The sequence below is a fragment of the Patella vulgata genome, chromosome 6 (assembly GCF_932274485.2).
Source record: "Patella vulgata chromosome 6, xgPatVulg1.2, whole genome shotgun sequence".
Lineage (NCBI taxonomy): Eukaryota > Metazoa > Mollusca > Gastropoda > Patellidae > Patella > Patella vulgata.
This window is the reverse complement of record NC_065884.2, coordinates 38,952,216-38,969,782: the sequence shown is the minus strand read 5'-3', so window position 1 is coordinate 38,969,782 and position 17,567 is coordinate 38,952,216. Positions and strand designations below refer to the sequence as shown.

The 17,567-nt window shown below is 37.3% G+C and overlaps 1 protein-coding gene across 2 annotated transcripts in view; it reads left to right on the top strand.

Moving 5' to 3' along the window:
• The first annotated feature begins 910 nt into the window (after positions 1–910).
• The window catches only part of LOC126825463 (liprin-beta-1-like), a 254,385-nt gene continuing 237,728 nt past the window's right edge, over positions 911–17,567 (top strand). The window contains exon 1 of one of the 2 annotated variants that reach the window (XM_056101629.1): positions 911–1,053. The gene's annotated coding sequence lies outside the window, so the exon portion shown is untranslated. Of the gene's footprint in view, positions 1,054–2,049; positions 2,164–17,567 lie in introns of those variants that run through there. The other variant, XM_056101628.1, reaches the window with a different exon arrangement.

Here is a 17,567-nt window from a genome sequence, read left to right as displayed (position 1 = left end):
AATCGGGGGATCTATTACATAATACTTTGCATTAATATGTTTTAAAATTTTATTTACTAATATAAAAGTAACAATTACTTTCGTGATAATTATATCTAGATTTTTCTTGGCGCTAGGAATACGTGGGCTTACTTGATCTCGAATCCGAATGCTGGAAATGGAATACCAATCTGTTTCACAGAGAATTACGAGTCTCGTATAATATCTCTGTCATAGATGACTGCCTTAACACGTGCTGTCACAGCACGCGGTGTGAATCATTGGCTGAATGGCGCGTGCATTGTTTACATAAAACATAACTGCTTCGGAGAGAATGCTGCATTTTAGTCAATTTAATACCCATTTACACTAAATCGGAAATAATTTTTACCTACAAATACGTCAAACGCCTTTATTTATTTTTCCAATATATACAAAAAATGTTTTAGAATTTAATTTGTCCCAGGAAAAAAGTTAATATTTCTAGCTCATTAAGCCGCATCAATGTCATCCTTATCAGTGATTGTCGCGGCCAAGCAAATATTCGCTGCGGATCAGTGTGATGGAATACGGTGAGAGAATATGTCTGCTAACTTGATCTCGAATCCGGGTGCTGGAATATGGTTAGAGAATATATGTCTGCCAACTTGATCTCGAATCGGTGTGCTGGAGTACGCTGAGAATTATGTCTGCTAACTAGATCTCGAATCCGAGTGCTGGAATATGGGTGAGAGATTCCGCTCGGTATCTAGGTTTTTACTGGCGCTAGGAATATGTGTGCTAACTTCATTTCGAATCCGGGTGCTGGAATGTGGGTGAGAGATTCCGCTTGGTACAAAGGAAGTGGTATCATCTTGTCGAGAGTAACAAATGTATAAATGGAAGTGATATTGCTGGATTTATTGGCTAATTCTGTGCAATGTTGATGTGGTAATCTGTTTAACGGTTCCATTGGTTGTGGAAGTGACGTCAGTTGAAGGATAACGTACGGAGCACCGGTGAAACGGGTCATCACTGCATGCATCGCAGTTCTAGTCTTAATCTTAATTACATGTATTATTATTTGTTTTGGGGGTGAGTATGACAGTGTGTATGATTGGGTGGATGAATTATTGTGATTTTATAAATATTCTTTTGGGAATAGTTCTTTATTGAAAACTTCTTTAATATGTAGGCTATAGTTCTAGTCCGAGTCCGAAAAGTCACCTGACCGAGTCCGAAAAGTCGCCTGACTGAGTCCGAAACGACCTTTGTGTTGAGTCCGAAATGACGCAGGACCGAAATGACGTGCTACCGTTCTCTTGATGGGGAGAGAATTACTAGTCCGAATCCTGGCCACAGATCACTAATTATTTCCCCATTGACTTTAATGTTAATTCTCGTCTCTTAGACAGGCTCTAACTTTATCCCAAATGTTCGTTGGATAGAACGCTTTCTACCACAGATGGAGCAACATGTGGCAATCTCTTGCCCAAAAGCACGTATGAGGTTCACCATGGAAAACTTGAGATACACAAGCTGGAAGTAGAGACAAAAAAACATGCAATTTTTGACCCTACATTTCAACCTAACCAACCTCTCAACCATAGGCGTACGGGGAAATTTTTGACTGGGGGGGGGCGGTGGTGGTTGGTGCCCAAAAAATGTAGTTAGGTCCTTAGTATGTTACATAATAATAATAAATTTGGTGTTAAATTGGACACATTCAAGAACACAATATTTTTGTATACAACTTTTACAAAGTACAATTGTGTGCCCAAATTTTCCCAGCATTTGGTGCCCAAAATGGGGGGGCGGCCGCCCCTCCCCCCCCCCCCCCCCAGCTCGTACAGCCTATGCTCTCAACACTTGTATCCTTCCGCCTCAAAATCATGAATATTCACCAAAACCTGGCAGAAAATATATTTTCAAACCCTTTTCTTTGATTCTACACCAAAAAGTCAACAAAAATCACCATGCAAAAGGGGGAAAAAGGAAAAGGGAGAGAAAGACTAAAAATAACGGGTGACGGCGTAGAAATATTTTACTTTGGTGAGCTGTGTCCTCCTGGTCAAAGTAAATAGACTAGAGTTACATCCCTTCGCAACCTTGACCTCGAATTCATTTCTAAAATATGGGGGCACTTGCCAAGTGTTGAAAAACTCTTAAATCTCTATCAAAGGAGGGATATATTTAGATTTTAAGGTGAGTTTATGGATAGATTTTGATGTAATACATTATATCAAGTTGTGATATTCATTTAAATCCCTGTAATTTTGAAAAGAGAAAACTTTGAAGTTGCCCAGATGAAGCAAACGTCTGTCTAAAAAAGGGTGCGGGTCAGTTCATCCCACAACCGTTTCCTCTAGGGCTGTTTCATCCCAACGTATTTTTTTACCGGACCGTTTCATATACTTTCACCCCCCTTGTTATTATAATAGCAGTCAATTAACTGAGTTGTACGTATTGTTAAATAATCTGTTAAACACTTACTTATTGATAAATAAACAATAATGTATAGAATAAATAAGTTTTACTCGTCGATTTTTGGGCGCTATTGCACTTTCGTACCTCTACCAGTTCCCGTGGTCGTAGGAACTTGAAATTATTAGAGGATGTTAAGGGGGACTAGCAATGACCACACACCAAATTTCAGCCGAATCGATCAATAACTTTTTATTTTACTGACCTTTTAATTTCTAACGAGAGAGAACTTCATCTGTTTGACGCCATTTGCTTTGTTTACTATTTAGACTCGAATAACAAGACACTAAGACGGAAACCGACACACTGCACTAGCTGCCTATCTCTGCAGTTCATAAAAATTAATATAATTTTCGTATACTTTAATTTTTGCGCGAAGCCACCATGTTCTATAAAATACTATTTGGTGTTGATGAGTGGATTGGCCTTTAGGTGTAAATATTGCCGTGACCTTGATTTTGACCTTGAGTCTTAACTTCCCATCCATATCAGGGCCTTTGCGTTTATGATTGCCGTGGCCTTATTTCTTACTGTATTTTCAAAGTTAATGTTCGAGGTGAAAGCAGAGACGACGTCCTTCAGAAAAGATAATTGGGTCAAAGTCGTAGGTCAAGGTCATAATACAGAAAACTAAACTCAAACTTTTCAAAGTCATTTTTTGAACATTTGACCTTGACTTACGACCTTGACCCCGTAACCGTTTTCGAAGGCTATCATCTTGGCTTGAATCATGGACGTTTACCTTGGTTCTGTCACACACTGCTCGGTCAGAAAAGGGTCAAACGCAGAGGGGCCGTGTCCGAAAGGAAGTCAATGGGCGTGGTCAATGTGAAAGGTTGTGGTGACCTCCACTAGTCACCGTTAACCATCCGTGACCTTGAACCTGACCTAGTGTCCGAACTTCCCATCCATCTCGGGCCCTTTGCGTTTATGTGTGCCGTGACCTTATTTCTTACTGTATTATCAAAGTTAATGTTCGAGGTGAAAGCAGAGACGGCGTCATTCAGAAAAGATAATTGGGTCAAAGTCGTAGGTCAAGGTCATGTTACAGAAAACTAAACTCAAACTTTTCAAAGTCATTTTTGGGACAGGGCCAGGGTAAACGTCGATGGTTCAAGCCAAGATGATGGGCTTTGAAAATGGTTACGGGTCAAGCTCGTAAGTCAAGGTCAAATGTCCCAAAACTGACCTTGAAAAGTTTGAGTTCAGTTTTCTATAACATGACCTTGACCTACGACTTTGACCCAATTATCTTTTCTGAGGGACGTTGTCTTTGCTTTCACCTCAAGCATTAACTTTGATAATACAGTAAGAAATAGGGTCACGGCAAGCATAAACGAAAAGGGCCCGAGATTGATGGGAAGTTTGGACTCAAGGTCGAAGTCAAGGTCACGGATGGTTAAAGGTGACTAGTGGAGGTCACCACGAACTTTCACATTGACCACGCCCTTTGACTTCCTTTCGGACACGGGCCCCTCTGCGTTTGACCGTTTTCTGACCGAGCAGTGTGCGACAGGGCCAAGGTAACCGTCGATGGTTCAAGCCACGATTATGGGCTTTGAAAATGGTTATGGGATCAAGGTCGTAAGTCAAGGTCAAATGTCCCAAAACTGACTTTGAAAAGTTTGAGTTCAGTTTTCTGTAACATGACCTTGACCTACGACTTTGACCCATTTATCTTTTCTGAAGGACGTTGTCTCTGCTTTCACCTCAAGCATTAACTTTGATAATACAGTAAGAAATAGGGTCACGGCAAGCATAAACAAAAAGGGCCCGAGATTGATGGGAAGTGTGGACTCAAGTTCAAAGTCAAGGTCACGGATGATTAAAGGTGACTAGTGGAGGTCACCACGACCTTTCACATTGACCACGCCCATTGACTTCCTTTCGGACACGGGCCCTTTGCGTTTGACCCTTTTCTGACCGAACAGTGTGCGACAGGACCAAAGTAAACGTCGATGGTTCAAGCCAAGGTGATAGCCTTCGAAAATGGTTACGAGGTCAAGGTCGTAAGTCAAGGTCAAATGTCCCAAAACTGACTTTGAAAAGTCCGAGTTTAGTTTTCTGTAAGATGACCTTGACCTACGACTTTGACCCAAGTATCTTTTCTGAAGGACGTCGTCTCTGCTTTCACCTCGAACATTAACTTTGATAATACAGTTAGAAATAAGGCCACGGCAAGCATAAACGCAAAGGGCCCGAGATGGATGGGACGTTTGGACTCAAGGTCAGAGTCAAGGTTACGGATGGTTAACGGTGACTAGTGGAGGTCACCACGACCTTTCACATTGACCACGCCCATTGACTTCCTTTCGGACACGGACCCTCTGCGTTTGACCGTTTTCTGACCGAGCAGTGTGCGACAGGACCAAGTTAAACGTTCATGATTCAAGCCAATGTGATAACCTTCGAAAATGGTTACGGGGTCAAGGTCGTAAGTCAAGGTCAAATGTCCCAAAAATGACTTTGAAAAATTTGAGTTTAGTTTTCTGTAAGATGACCTTGACCTACGACTTTGACCCACGTATCTTTTCTGAAGGACGTCGTCTCTGCTTTCACCTCGAACATTAACTTTGATAATACAGTTAGAAATAAGGCCACGGCAAGCATAAACGCAAAGGCCCCGATATGGATGGGAAGTTTGGCCTCAAGGTCAAAATCAAGGTCACGGCAATATTTACACCTAGCGCCAATTTTTGTTGATTACACTACAGATCACGAGGCGCTATTGCACTTTCGTACCTCTAACAGTTCCCGTGGTCGTAGGCACTTGAAATTTTCAGAGAATGTTAAGGGGGGCTAGCAATGACCACACACCAAATTTCAACCGAATCGATCAATAACTTTTTATTTTACCGACCTTTTAATTTCTAACGAGAGAGAACTTCATCCTTTTGACGCCATTTGCTTTGTTTACTATTTAGACTCGAATAACAAGACACTAAGACGGAAACCGACACACTGCACTAGCTGCCTAACACTGCAGTTCATAAAAATTAATATAATTTTCGTATACTTTAATTTATGCGTGAAGCCACCATTTTCTATAAAATACTATTTGGTGTTGATCAGTGGATTGGACTTTAGGTGTAAATATTGCCGTGACCTTGATTTTGACCTTGAGGCCAAACTTCCCATCCATATCGGGGCCTTTGCGTTTATGCTTGCCGTGGCCTTATTTCTTACTGTATTATCAAAGTTAATGTTCGAGGTGAAAGCAGAGACGACGTCCTTCAGAAAAGATAATTGGGTCAAGTCGTAGGTCAAGGTCATCTTACAGAAAACTAAACTCAAACTTTTCAAAGTCATTTTTGGGACATTTGACCTTGACTTACGACCTTCGCCCCGTAACCATTTCGAAGGCTATCACCTTGGCTTGAATCATGGACGTTTACCTTGGTCCTGTCGCACATTGCTCGGTCAGAAAACGGTCAAACGCAGAGGGCCCGTGTCCGAAAGGAAGTCAATGGGTGTGGTCAATGTGAAAGTTTGTGGTGACCTCCATTAGTCACCTTTTAACCATCCGTGACCTTGACTATGAGTCCAAACTTCCCATCCATCTCGCGCCCTTTTCGTTTATGCTTGCTGTGCCCCTATTTCTTACTGTATTATCAAAGTTAATGCTTGAGGTGAAAGCAGAGACAACGTCCTACAGAAAAGATAAATGGGTCAAAGTCATAGGTCAAGGTCATGTTACAGAAAACTGAACTCAAACTTTTCAAAATGACAAGACATCTCAGATTTCGTTCATTTGATGTCTAATGGTGAGGTGGGATGAAAAAAGTGTAAAAACCAAATTTCAGGCGAATCGACCCAAAAATGAAGGAAATTCTTTCTTGAACAGTGCATGTTTTTCTTTAACAGACGAAAGCAAATGACATATTTGGACTTTTGTCTTTGTACCATCATCATTTCTAATGATTACTGCATCTTTGCGACCAGGGGCTTGTCTGCTTATATCATGTCGATCATAAAATTTGTCGACTAGCTCTTTAGTTGATTCAGAGATTTTATTACCAGTAGTTGAGGTTTTACTCTGTACTGATAATTCTACATTTGGCTGTGCTTTCTTCTTGGAATCCTCTAAAAGTTTCCGGCAAACAATTGTTCTCCGTTTTGGTGTTGTAGGTAAGGCTCTACGAGCCCTTGCTGTGGCTTTTAGAAATGCCTGTAGACTTAAAAATGCATGGTGAGAGTTGCTTGATTCGAATTCCTGTTTTTTCTTCTGTCTGAATTTTGCAACTCTCTTCCTGTTCTTTTTTCTTTCTTCTTCCACCTTTGATTTTTTTACACTTTCGGTTAACAAGTCTTCGGCTTCTTTTAATTTACTTCTACTTTTCTTGACCTGCAACAAATGTTTTTTCTTGTACTCATCATATTTTCCACAGGCTTTCAATTTCTCTCTGTATCTTCTTTGTTTTTCTGCTTTAGTTAAAGGCATTTTATAAACCTGAAAAATAAAAGAAATTTTTGTCAAGTTCATTAAATTTGGTTTAAAAATGAAAGAAATGTCACCCTAGAAATACTTGTTATCAATATTAAATTTCTTCAAATATCATAGCTTTCCATAATTGCCATAAAATTATAATTATAATAATGTATACTTTAAATATTGTGAACTGAATGTTATCAAATGACCTAGTTTTAAAACACATATTATAGCCCGTTCAGACGCTTATTTTTAAACCAGTTCATAATCGCTGGGGTTTTTAAGACAGCATCGTGTTGCGTTAACACGTACTATAAGCCAAACCAGTTTAACTATTCTGACCTCTTCGATCGGAGGATAGAATTAACTGTGCATGGGTAGCTTCACATTCTTTATTCGGTTCTCGCACGCTTTCGATAACATTGGCACTGTCTGACGCCAATATTTTCACAGGAATGTAACTAAGTGCGTACTGCGCATGCTCGAAGCAAGCTGGAGCTGGTGTTTTTAAGCCAACCCGTTCAGGCGGCTAAGATGAACCAGTTTGAAATAAAAAGCCTTCTCGAAGACAGGTCACGAGCAGGGGTTTTTAAACTGGTTTATTTGCCCCACATTTGCGTTCAGACGTATAAGTTAAACTGGTTTAACGATCCCCGGGGTTTTTAAACCAGTTCAACTTAAGCGTCTGAACGGGCTATTACACTTAAATGTGTCAATAATACTACTCAATATTTCATAGTAACCCAGAAAAAGAAACATTGTTGAAACTTACTCAGTAAAAACAATAATATTCTTTATAGTTTCTTGTTGATTCATCTGATTGCGGTTGGATTTAAATTGGACCCTCCATAAAACTTTTCTTGAAACTGGAGTTTTGATGCATTCTTGGAAATTTCATGGTAACTCACATTACACGGTAACTCGCATTACAGAGTTTAAGGGCAAATAAATGATTTTCGAGAATAGTTGAAAATTTTTTAAAGGTATTCAAATATTTCTTATGTACCTGAGAGGGAATTAATAGATAATCAAGATAAAGGGTTGCTTGGTTTTAGTAATATCAAAATATTTGTCTCTTGTGGTAACTCACATTACAGTAATCATGGTACTTAACTTTGATCAGCTATGTAATACAGGGAAAATGATATGAGTGGATGACGCTGATTTTTGTATTTATTACATGTAGAACATTACAGTAAATTATAAATGGTTTGAAATATTACACAACTGTGTGAACAAGTTACATGTAAATATGTACATAAGTTTTCCAAATTTTTTGCTGGAAAAATTGAAATAGTTCAAATCTGTAGTTTTGACGAAAATAAAATTATTTGAGAAGAAATAAAAAGTGGTGTAATAAACTTCAACTTATTATATTTAATAAAATATATTCAGTTTTACAGAAAATAAAAAATTTATTTTTGAATGTCATGTCCACTTTTTGTGGAATTGCCCTTATAGATTAAAATATCTGGTGCACAATAGCCGGGCATCGGAAGACTTGATCATAATATGTCTAAATTATTAGTTTACCGTTCGTTAATTCATTTCTTGGGCAACTCTTATGTGTGTGCATCCTGGGTTGATTTTTACCTATTAGTCTTATAACAATTATTATTTAATATGGGAAAGGTGCAAAAATTCCTGCAGAATACTGCAAATAGATCTGTAGTTAGCTTTTGAAACAATAAAAGATTGCATGACACGATAAGTATGAATTTTATCAAACCCAATATGGAGTGTTACGTGTGTGACCTGGAGAGCTTTAAAATATTTAGTACATTAACAAATTTGTAAAGGTAGACCTACATGTATTCAAGATTTGTGTCCACTATTAAACTAAACGTTATAAATCACTGCTACAGGTACTTTTTTAAGAATCGCGTTACGTGTGTGACCCCTGGGATATGAAATGTAAAGTTGTCCTATTAGGAGACGGAAGGATATAAAACATAAAATCAAATTAATATCCTATTAGCCATGTGAACTCTCTAAAGAAGAAATCATGAATCGACAATCTGTACAATAAGATTGAAAGTACCAGTGCTTGATTTGTGTCACACGCATAACGTTACATGTGTGACGAAATCTAAAAATAAAATTTAATTTATGACAGTAAAAGAAAATATTGTTTTAAGGTACCGGTATTCAACATGTAAATAACAATCATAAACCATGTAAAGTTACTGTATTTGCAGTATAATGTTGCATAAAAGTCATCGTTACGTGTGTGACAAAATTTAAAAACAAAATTTAATATATGAAAGTAAAAGGAAATATAGTTTTAAAGATGGGTTCCCTCGTACAAACTGGGTGATTTGATGGTATATATGGACTAAAAACATATTCAAACTAATTAATTTGTCAGAACTTTGCTTCAAATCCTTCTCAAAGATTGTAATTGCGAAGGAATGTCCTGCTATAAAAATTCGATCAAACCAGGTCATGTTAACGTCACGTCTTGGGAGTCAGAGGAGAATTCATTGCATACATAAGACAATGTTGTCTTTAATCGCTTACTATTTATTACAAATATCGAATCCTAATATAATTCTCGGATTATCCATTACCCGCGTCTTTTTCCATCATTTTTATCTCAGAAAGTGTTGTACGTCTAACTCTTCATAAAGTTTATCAACTTGCACATCAAGCGCTCAATGTGCGCGTGTGACCTTTGACATCACGCGTGCAGAAATTCCTAATCGTTGTGCTGTTGATTAGGGGAACCCTTACATTTTTGTCCTGTATAAGCTCCATGGGTGTTCTTCGGGGAATCCAGTATTTTCCTAGTAAGATTGGATGTCTCTACTTTCCATGTATACCAAAATTACCTTACTTTTATTGGAAATAACCACCCGATAAATACTTTTCTGGGAACCCATCTTTAAAGTTGTAATTTTATATTTTTAAGTTATATTTTTAAAATTTATTAAAGTAAAGCCTTAAAATAGATGGTGTCTATAAACAGTCCTACCTTGTTAAAGAATAATCCTATTAATCCTATAATTCACTATTGCTAGTTGAGAAAATGGCAAAAATATCATTTTCAATTTCAAATTCAAACGTTTGAAGATAGCTATTCCATTGGGGGGAATAGAAAAACAAGGGAGGTAATTGTGTTATTATTTCCGGGGTCAAAGGATTTTTAAGTGGGAGAATAATACCTATGATCGTATAATAGTGAGTTGACAACCTATTGAGCAAAAGACATAGAAATAATTATGTTTTGACTGTCTTAAAAAATATGAAATTATCGCTTTAAGGTATTCAATATGTAAATTACAATTCATAAACCATGTAAAGTTACTATTTTTGCAGTTAACTCATAATGTTGCATAAAGGTCAACCCACATGGATAAACACCTAGAAGAAACACAATTGTCTATATATCAATGAAGTATTTGTTTGTCCATGTGCATTGACCTAATAATAGTAAATTAAAAATTGTCAAAATGAGTTCATAATCATTCATTAATACAAGAAGTCATATCATGATGCATGATACTACGAAAGCCCAGAAGGCTCATTCCAAATTCCAAAGGCCAAATTCATGTCTAACCAATCAAATGAATAAAATAGCAAATTGTAATTTTACACAACTAATTAGTGCTAGTTTACCTACTGTATCTGATGCCTGGGCCGGATAAACACCCGTTCAAATTATTAGATTTGAAATTGCAAATTCCAAATGCGAAATTCCAAATTCGACATAATCACGTGACATTACAATCATCATGTCTGCATCAGAGAAGATAATACGCCCACATCAGCTAAATCGTCCGGGCAGTCAACAAGAGTTGTCGCATATTTTTACTTTTTGCGGTAATGAAACATTTATAATACACTAAAATCTGATTAAGAGTAACAACTCATAAAGTAATTATCAGAAAATCATTAGAATTTGTTTGGTTTTTATAAAGTCCTGCCCCATGCAAACTTTTCGTATACGAAACATTTAATATGGATTAAGCTGTTCAAGTTATCAAAATTCAATGAAAATCAATATACTTGTTCATCTCAAGACCTTAAACTCTGTGTATCAATCTAAAGTCAAGCGGATGATAACTTTAGCCCATAGAGCATCACAAGTAATAAATGTCTGGTGCATTATCACCCAGTTGATGCTGGCGTGCCATTAAACATTAATTACATCATTTCATTTCTTCAATCACGGTTATGTCCTTTTCTGGTTTTGTATATGTGGCCTTCTTTCAAACGAATTTTACAGATGTAATTAATGCGTAGCCCGTAGGCAATCTCATTTTTTGAACTTGTATATTGTAAATAATTCTGTTTCTCGAAATAACTGCATAATACATGTACATGTACTTTGGTACATTCCTTGACGTCTTGCATAATTTTCATCTTGAAATATTAAATTGTAGATAACAATAATCAATATTACTTAAAGGAATTTAGTAATTATTATTATTATTAATGGGTATAGAATAACACTCATTAAAAAAAAATATATATGTTTGCTTTAAGGGTTGAAAATATAGGTTTTTTTTCAAAATCACTATAGATGTGTTGGGCAAAACAACGTAAAAGGTACATGTACTTTGAACAATTGCATCAAGTTATAAACTGTCTTTTGATATCTATATGTTTGCATTGATTTGTACATGTAATTAAATGTTAAATAATCAATCTGAGTATTAGTATTGATTAAGTCTTGAGAAATTTGATATTTTAGCGAAAACTTTAAGATTCATTGTGTTGAGCAAGATGCAGAAATTCTCATATCCATACATACAAGTATGTCGGACTTCGTAACCTCCTTTCCCAACCACTACATTTAGAACATGCGCATTGATGTGGACCATGATAACATTAATTGGTAAGGTGAAAACAAGCTTTTTTAGGATTTCTAAAGTACATGTATCTTAAAAAATGGAATTTACTTTCAAAAAAGAATTTCAGATGAACCTCTGATCGATTTTAGTTTCTTGTTTCAAGTGACATTAAAAAAAGATACAAATAAATGTATTTTATTTTTTCTAAAGAATCTCCCAAGGTAGTGAATACATCAAAAGTTGGAATTGAATGGCCACAGATCACTAAAGATTTGCCCATTGACTTTAATGTTAATTCTCGTCTCTTAGACCGGCTCTAACTTTTTCCCAAATTTTCGTTGGCTAGAACGCTTTCTACCACAGATGGAGCAACATGTGGCAACCTCTTGCCCAAAAGCACGTACATGTATGAGGTTCACCATGGAAAACTTGAGATACACAAGCTGGAAGTAGAGACAAGAAAACATGCAATTTCGAACCCTACATTTCAACCTAACCAACCTCTCAACTCTTGTATCCTTCCGCCTCAAAATCATGAATATTCACCAAAACCTGGTAGAAAATGTATTTTCAAACCCTTTTCTTCGATTCTACACCAAATAGTCAACAAAAATCGCCATGCAAAAGGGGGGAAAGGGAGAGAAAGACTAAAAATAACTTTTGCCCTACATTCGTGAGTGACCGCGTAGAAATATTTGGTGAGCTGTGGCCGAATGAAGAGGAAGGGAGATAACTACATCAAGCTTCTACCCATTAACCTGAACCAAAATGTTTCCTCATGCTTACTGATACTGATTTATAGTGGAAGATCAAATAATATTAATAATATATTGATAATTTATTTACATGTAGTATAACTCAGCTACATGTATGTGTATGATAAGGATAATTTTTAGAATGCAGTATATGACAGTTATCTTGATTCCTTTAAAAGACCAAAAACTGTCAACCACTCCCATTACATATACATGTACCTGCATTGTCCCCCACCTTTCGAAGAAAGCAGGGTACTATTAAAATGGTCTGTCTGTCCGCCTGTCTGTCTGGACACAATAACTCTCCTTCTAATTGAGCTAGAATTTTCAAACCTGGTATAGGTGTTTATTAGGTGAATGCCTAATGGAGTTCAAAGGTGAGCATTTTCTGCTTAGGATAAGCAGAGATAAGCAATTTGATTGATGCTTTGGGACACGATAACTTTAGTTCTAATTAAGAGAGAGTGATGAAACTTGGTAAATGGTTTCATTACATCAATACCTTGACTAAGTTCGATAATGAACATTTTCTGCTCAGGGCTAGCAGAGCGATAAGCCATTTGATTGCTTGAGACTTTCGAACACAATACATGTAACTCTCCTTCCGAGGTAGAATGTTCAATGTGTAGGCGTTCACTAGGTGAAAGCATTGATAAAGTTATAAGATGACCATTTTCTGCTTAGGTTAATCAGAGATAAGCAATTTGATTGGTTGATGCTTTGGGACACGATAACTTTAGCTCTAATTAAGTGAGAGTGATGAAACTTAGTGAATAGTTCCATTACATCAATGCCTTGACTAAGTTCGATAATGAGCATTTTCTGTTAGGGGTAAGCAGAGCAATAAGCAATTCGATTGATGATCGAGACTTTGGAATACAATAACTCTCTTAATTGAGGTAGGAGATGAGCATTTCTGCTTAGGGTAAGCAGAAATAAGCAATTTTTTTGATTGATGCTTTGGGACACAACTTTAGTTTTAATTAAGTGCAAGTGATGAAGCTTGGTGTATAGTTCATCACATCAATACCATGACTAGTTCGATAGTGAGCATTTTTAGCTCTGGGTAAGCAGAGCGATAAGCAATTTGATTGGTCAAGACTTAGGAAACATCTTTGATTCTAATTGACTTTCAGTGGTGAAACTGCGTGAATGTTTTCAATACATCAATACCTTAACAAAGTTCGATGCTGAGCATTTTCTGCTTAGGCAAGGTAGAGACTTCAATCCGATTGGTTGAGACTTTGGAACATAATAACTCTCCTTCTAATTGAGGTAGAATGTTCAAACTTGGTGTAGGTGTCTATTAGGTGATAGAAGGCAATCATGCACATTTTCCATTCAAAGCAGAGATAGACAATTTGATTGGTTGAGATTTTGTAAAACTATTGGTAGAATTTCTTCTCTTTAAATTGATAATAGCTTTATATTGTATCTTTAACTAATTATTGGATTCACACATACTATAGAAGTCAGATCTTGTGCACTCAAATAATGAGTGACAGATTTCGACGTAAAAAGAGTTATAATTTGGTAAATATTTAATTCTAGGTTAGTAACAAAATAACACATGTGAAACTTCTGGTGTAAGTTTCCACTATCCACGTAAGGGTGGTTTTCGAAGTCATTAGGCTAATTAATCAATCATTATACGTAATTACGTCATATTTAACCAATTAGATAATTGAAGGTCCATACCTAAAGCTACAAGACTATCATATCTCTGAGCATTTGTCAGACAGCCGCTGGATTTCAGCAGGAGACGATGTAGCAATTTCTATCAGCAGACTTGCGTGAGTCTTGGTCGAGTGAGATTGAAAGAATGACTTTATTGTAATCTTTTATGGATTGTACCATATGTATCCAGCTTGATATATAAAATGTAAAAATAAACTGTTGCATTGTTATTCCTGGTTAGACAAATGTCTTAACTACTTACATAATAAGAAGACAATACACAATGTGAAAAGGAAGCAAAGAAAACAATTACAAATAATGTGGCGACTGGTTTTAGTATGTGATCACTTTTTAAGTCTGACAAATGACCCATGATGCTACAACTTTGGAATGAGACAACTTTTGTTCTAATTGGGTGAGAGTGATGAAACTCTTGAGTATAGATTCATTATATCAATACCTTGACTAAGCTCGATGATGAGAATTTTCTGCATAGGCTAAGTTGCGATTTATAAGCAAGTTGATTGGTCAACATAACAACTCTGCTATTAATTGATGTAGTACAGATTTTTATACGCCCACATTTTTATGTGGACGTATATTGTCGTCGCCCCTGTCACAATTTTTATCCGATTTCAATGAAACTTGAAATATTGGACTTTAACTTCATGGATTATGGCCCTTGATTGTACGAAAAATCACGTTTTCGCTTGTGAACACTATAGAGGTCACAATTTTTATCTGATTTGGTTTAAACTTGAAATGTATGTTTATAACCCACAGATCTCGGTTCCTTTCGATATTTGCGCATATCGGACCATAACTTTTTGAATTATGGCCCCTGATTGTACGAAAAATCACGTTTTTTGCTTGTGGACCCTATAGAGGTCATAATTTTTATTTGATTTAAAAAAACGTGTTATTATATCAATTATATCACCGTTACACCCTAAGGACGACTGAGTTCGAATTTCGTAAAAATCGGTCAAAAACTGACAGACAAAATGGCCACCCTTCGTTCTCAAATAGCGTAAAAATATGGTGTATCAAGGTTGTGGACCCTATAGAGGTCACAATTTTTATCTGATTTTGTTGAAACTTGAAATGTAAGTTTATAACCAAAGATCTTGGTTCCTTTCGATATTTGTGCATATCGGACCGTAACGTCCTGAATTATGGCCCCTGATTGTACGAAAAATTGTGTTTTTAGCTTGTGGACCCTATAGAGGTCATAATTTTTATCTGATTTAAAAAAATGTTTTATTTTATCACCGTTACACCCTAAGGAGGACTGAGTTCGAATTTCATGAAAATCGGCCCAAAACTGACAGAAAAAATGACCGCCCTTCGTACTGAAATAGCGTAAAAATATGGTATATCAAGGTTGTGGACCCTATAGAGGTCATAATTTTTATCCGATTTCGTTGAAACTTGAAATGTAAGTTTACAACCCAGAGATCTCGGTTCCTTTCGATATTCGTGCATATCGGACCGCAACTTCCTGAATTATGGCCTCGGATTGTACAAAAAATCACGTTTTTAGCTTGTGGACCCTATAGAGGTCATAATTTTTATCCGATTTAAAACATCGTTTTAGTATATCACCGTTACACCCTAAGGGCAGCTGAGTTCGAATTTCGTGAAAATTCGGCCCAAAACTGACAGACAAAATGGCCGCCCCTCGTTCTCAAATAGCGTAAAAATAAGGTATATCAAGGTTGTGGACCCTATAGAGGTCACAATTTTTATCTGATTTTGTTGAAACTCGAAATGTAAGTTTATAACCCAAAGACCTTGTTTTCTTTCGATATTTGCGCATATCTGACCATAACTTCCTGAATTATGGCCCCTGAATGTACTAAAAATCACGTTTTTAGCTTGTCGACCCTATAGAGGTCATAATTTTTATCCGATTTAAAACAACGTTGGAATATATCACCATTACACCCTAAGGATAGTTGAGTTCGAATTTCGTAAATATTGGACCAAAACTGATAGCCTCCCCTCGTACTCAAATAGTGTAAAAAATATGGTACAATTGTGAATATATTACCATTACACACTAAGATCATGGATCCTTTTGATAATCGCGGATACCCGAACTTAACCCTTTCAATGCTAGACGTAAATCCACTGCCTGTGCTAGACCCTTTTTTGAGGAAAAAAGGGGGGTTGGAACTGAATGGCAAGCAGTACTTATGGAAGCTTTTATGGAAATTTTTTTTGTCTGTTGGGATGGGCATGGGGTTGGGCTAAGAGGAAAAAATAGAATTTTGGAAATTTGCATAATAATGTAGTCACGTGACGTCATGGCGGCCATTTTGGATTTCTCACGAATTTTTCTCCATGAAATAATTAAAAGATATTGTTTTTTTCACTGGATTTTGATAAAGATATATAAAATGAACAAAAATATCAATAGCAGCCATGAGCAATGCCGCCACGAACACGCGCATCACATCTCCCGCTGCCATGACCACGTGCGGATTGCAATACCTTGTTTTTACTTTCACTTTCATCCCCAAGTCCCATATCATTATCAATATAGTCAGTCAATAGATCTACACGTTCGGGACTCAGGAATTGCCTATGTCTTTTACGATCCATTACGAAATGAAACTGCCCAACAAAATGGCTGCTCTATGTACGCAAATTGTGTAACAGTATGCAATATGAAGGTTGTCGACCCTCTAGTGGTCACAATTTTTGTCCGATTCTGATGAAACTTTAATCATACATGTATCTTTATATCCCAAAGAACGTCTACAGTTTGCCCAACAACACCAGAACTGGTGACACAGGCAATGGAGAACTGTTTTGTTCACAGATGAGAGTCGGTATTGCGTATCAACTGGAGATGGCAGGACCAGAATATGGCGTCGACGTGGCCAGCGTTATTCTGACCAATGTGTCATGGAACGTGACTCATGGGGAGGTCCAAGCATAATGAACATCCATTGCCGTAGACCTTACCGTGGACTGATCATCAACCCTTGCCATCGACGTGAATGTCTACATTTTGCCCAACAACACCAGAACTGGTGACACAGGCGATGGAGAACTGTTTTGTTCACAGATGAGAGTCGGTATTGCGTATCAACTGGAGATGGCAGGACCAGAATATGGCGTCGACTTGGCCAGCGTTATTCTGACCAATGTGTCATGGAAAGCGACTCATGGGGAGGTCCAAGCATAATGGTTTGGGTGGAATCGGCCTGAATCAGAGAGTGGGTCCTGTGGTGTTCCAAAATCTTGGTCCAGGGAGAGGAGGCGGCATCACAGCAGTGCGCTACATCGATCAAGCTCTCAGACCCCACGTCCTACCACATTTCGCACGTCATCTAAACAACGTTTTTATACGCCCACATAGAAGTGCGGTCGTATATTGCCGTCGGCCCCGTCCGTCGGTCAGTTCGCCCATCGTCCACAATTTCTTGTGAACACTCTACAGACTACATTTATGATCTG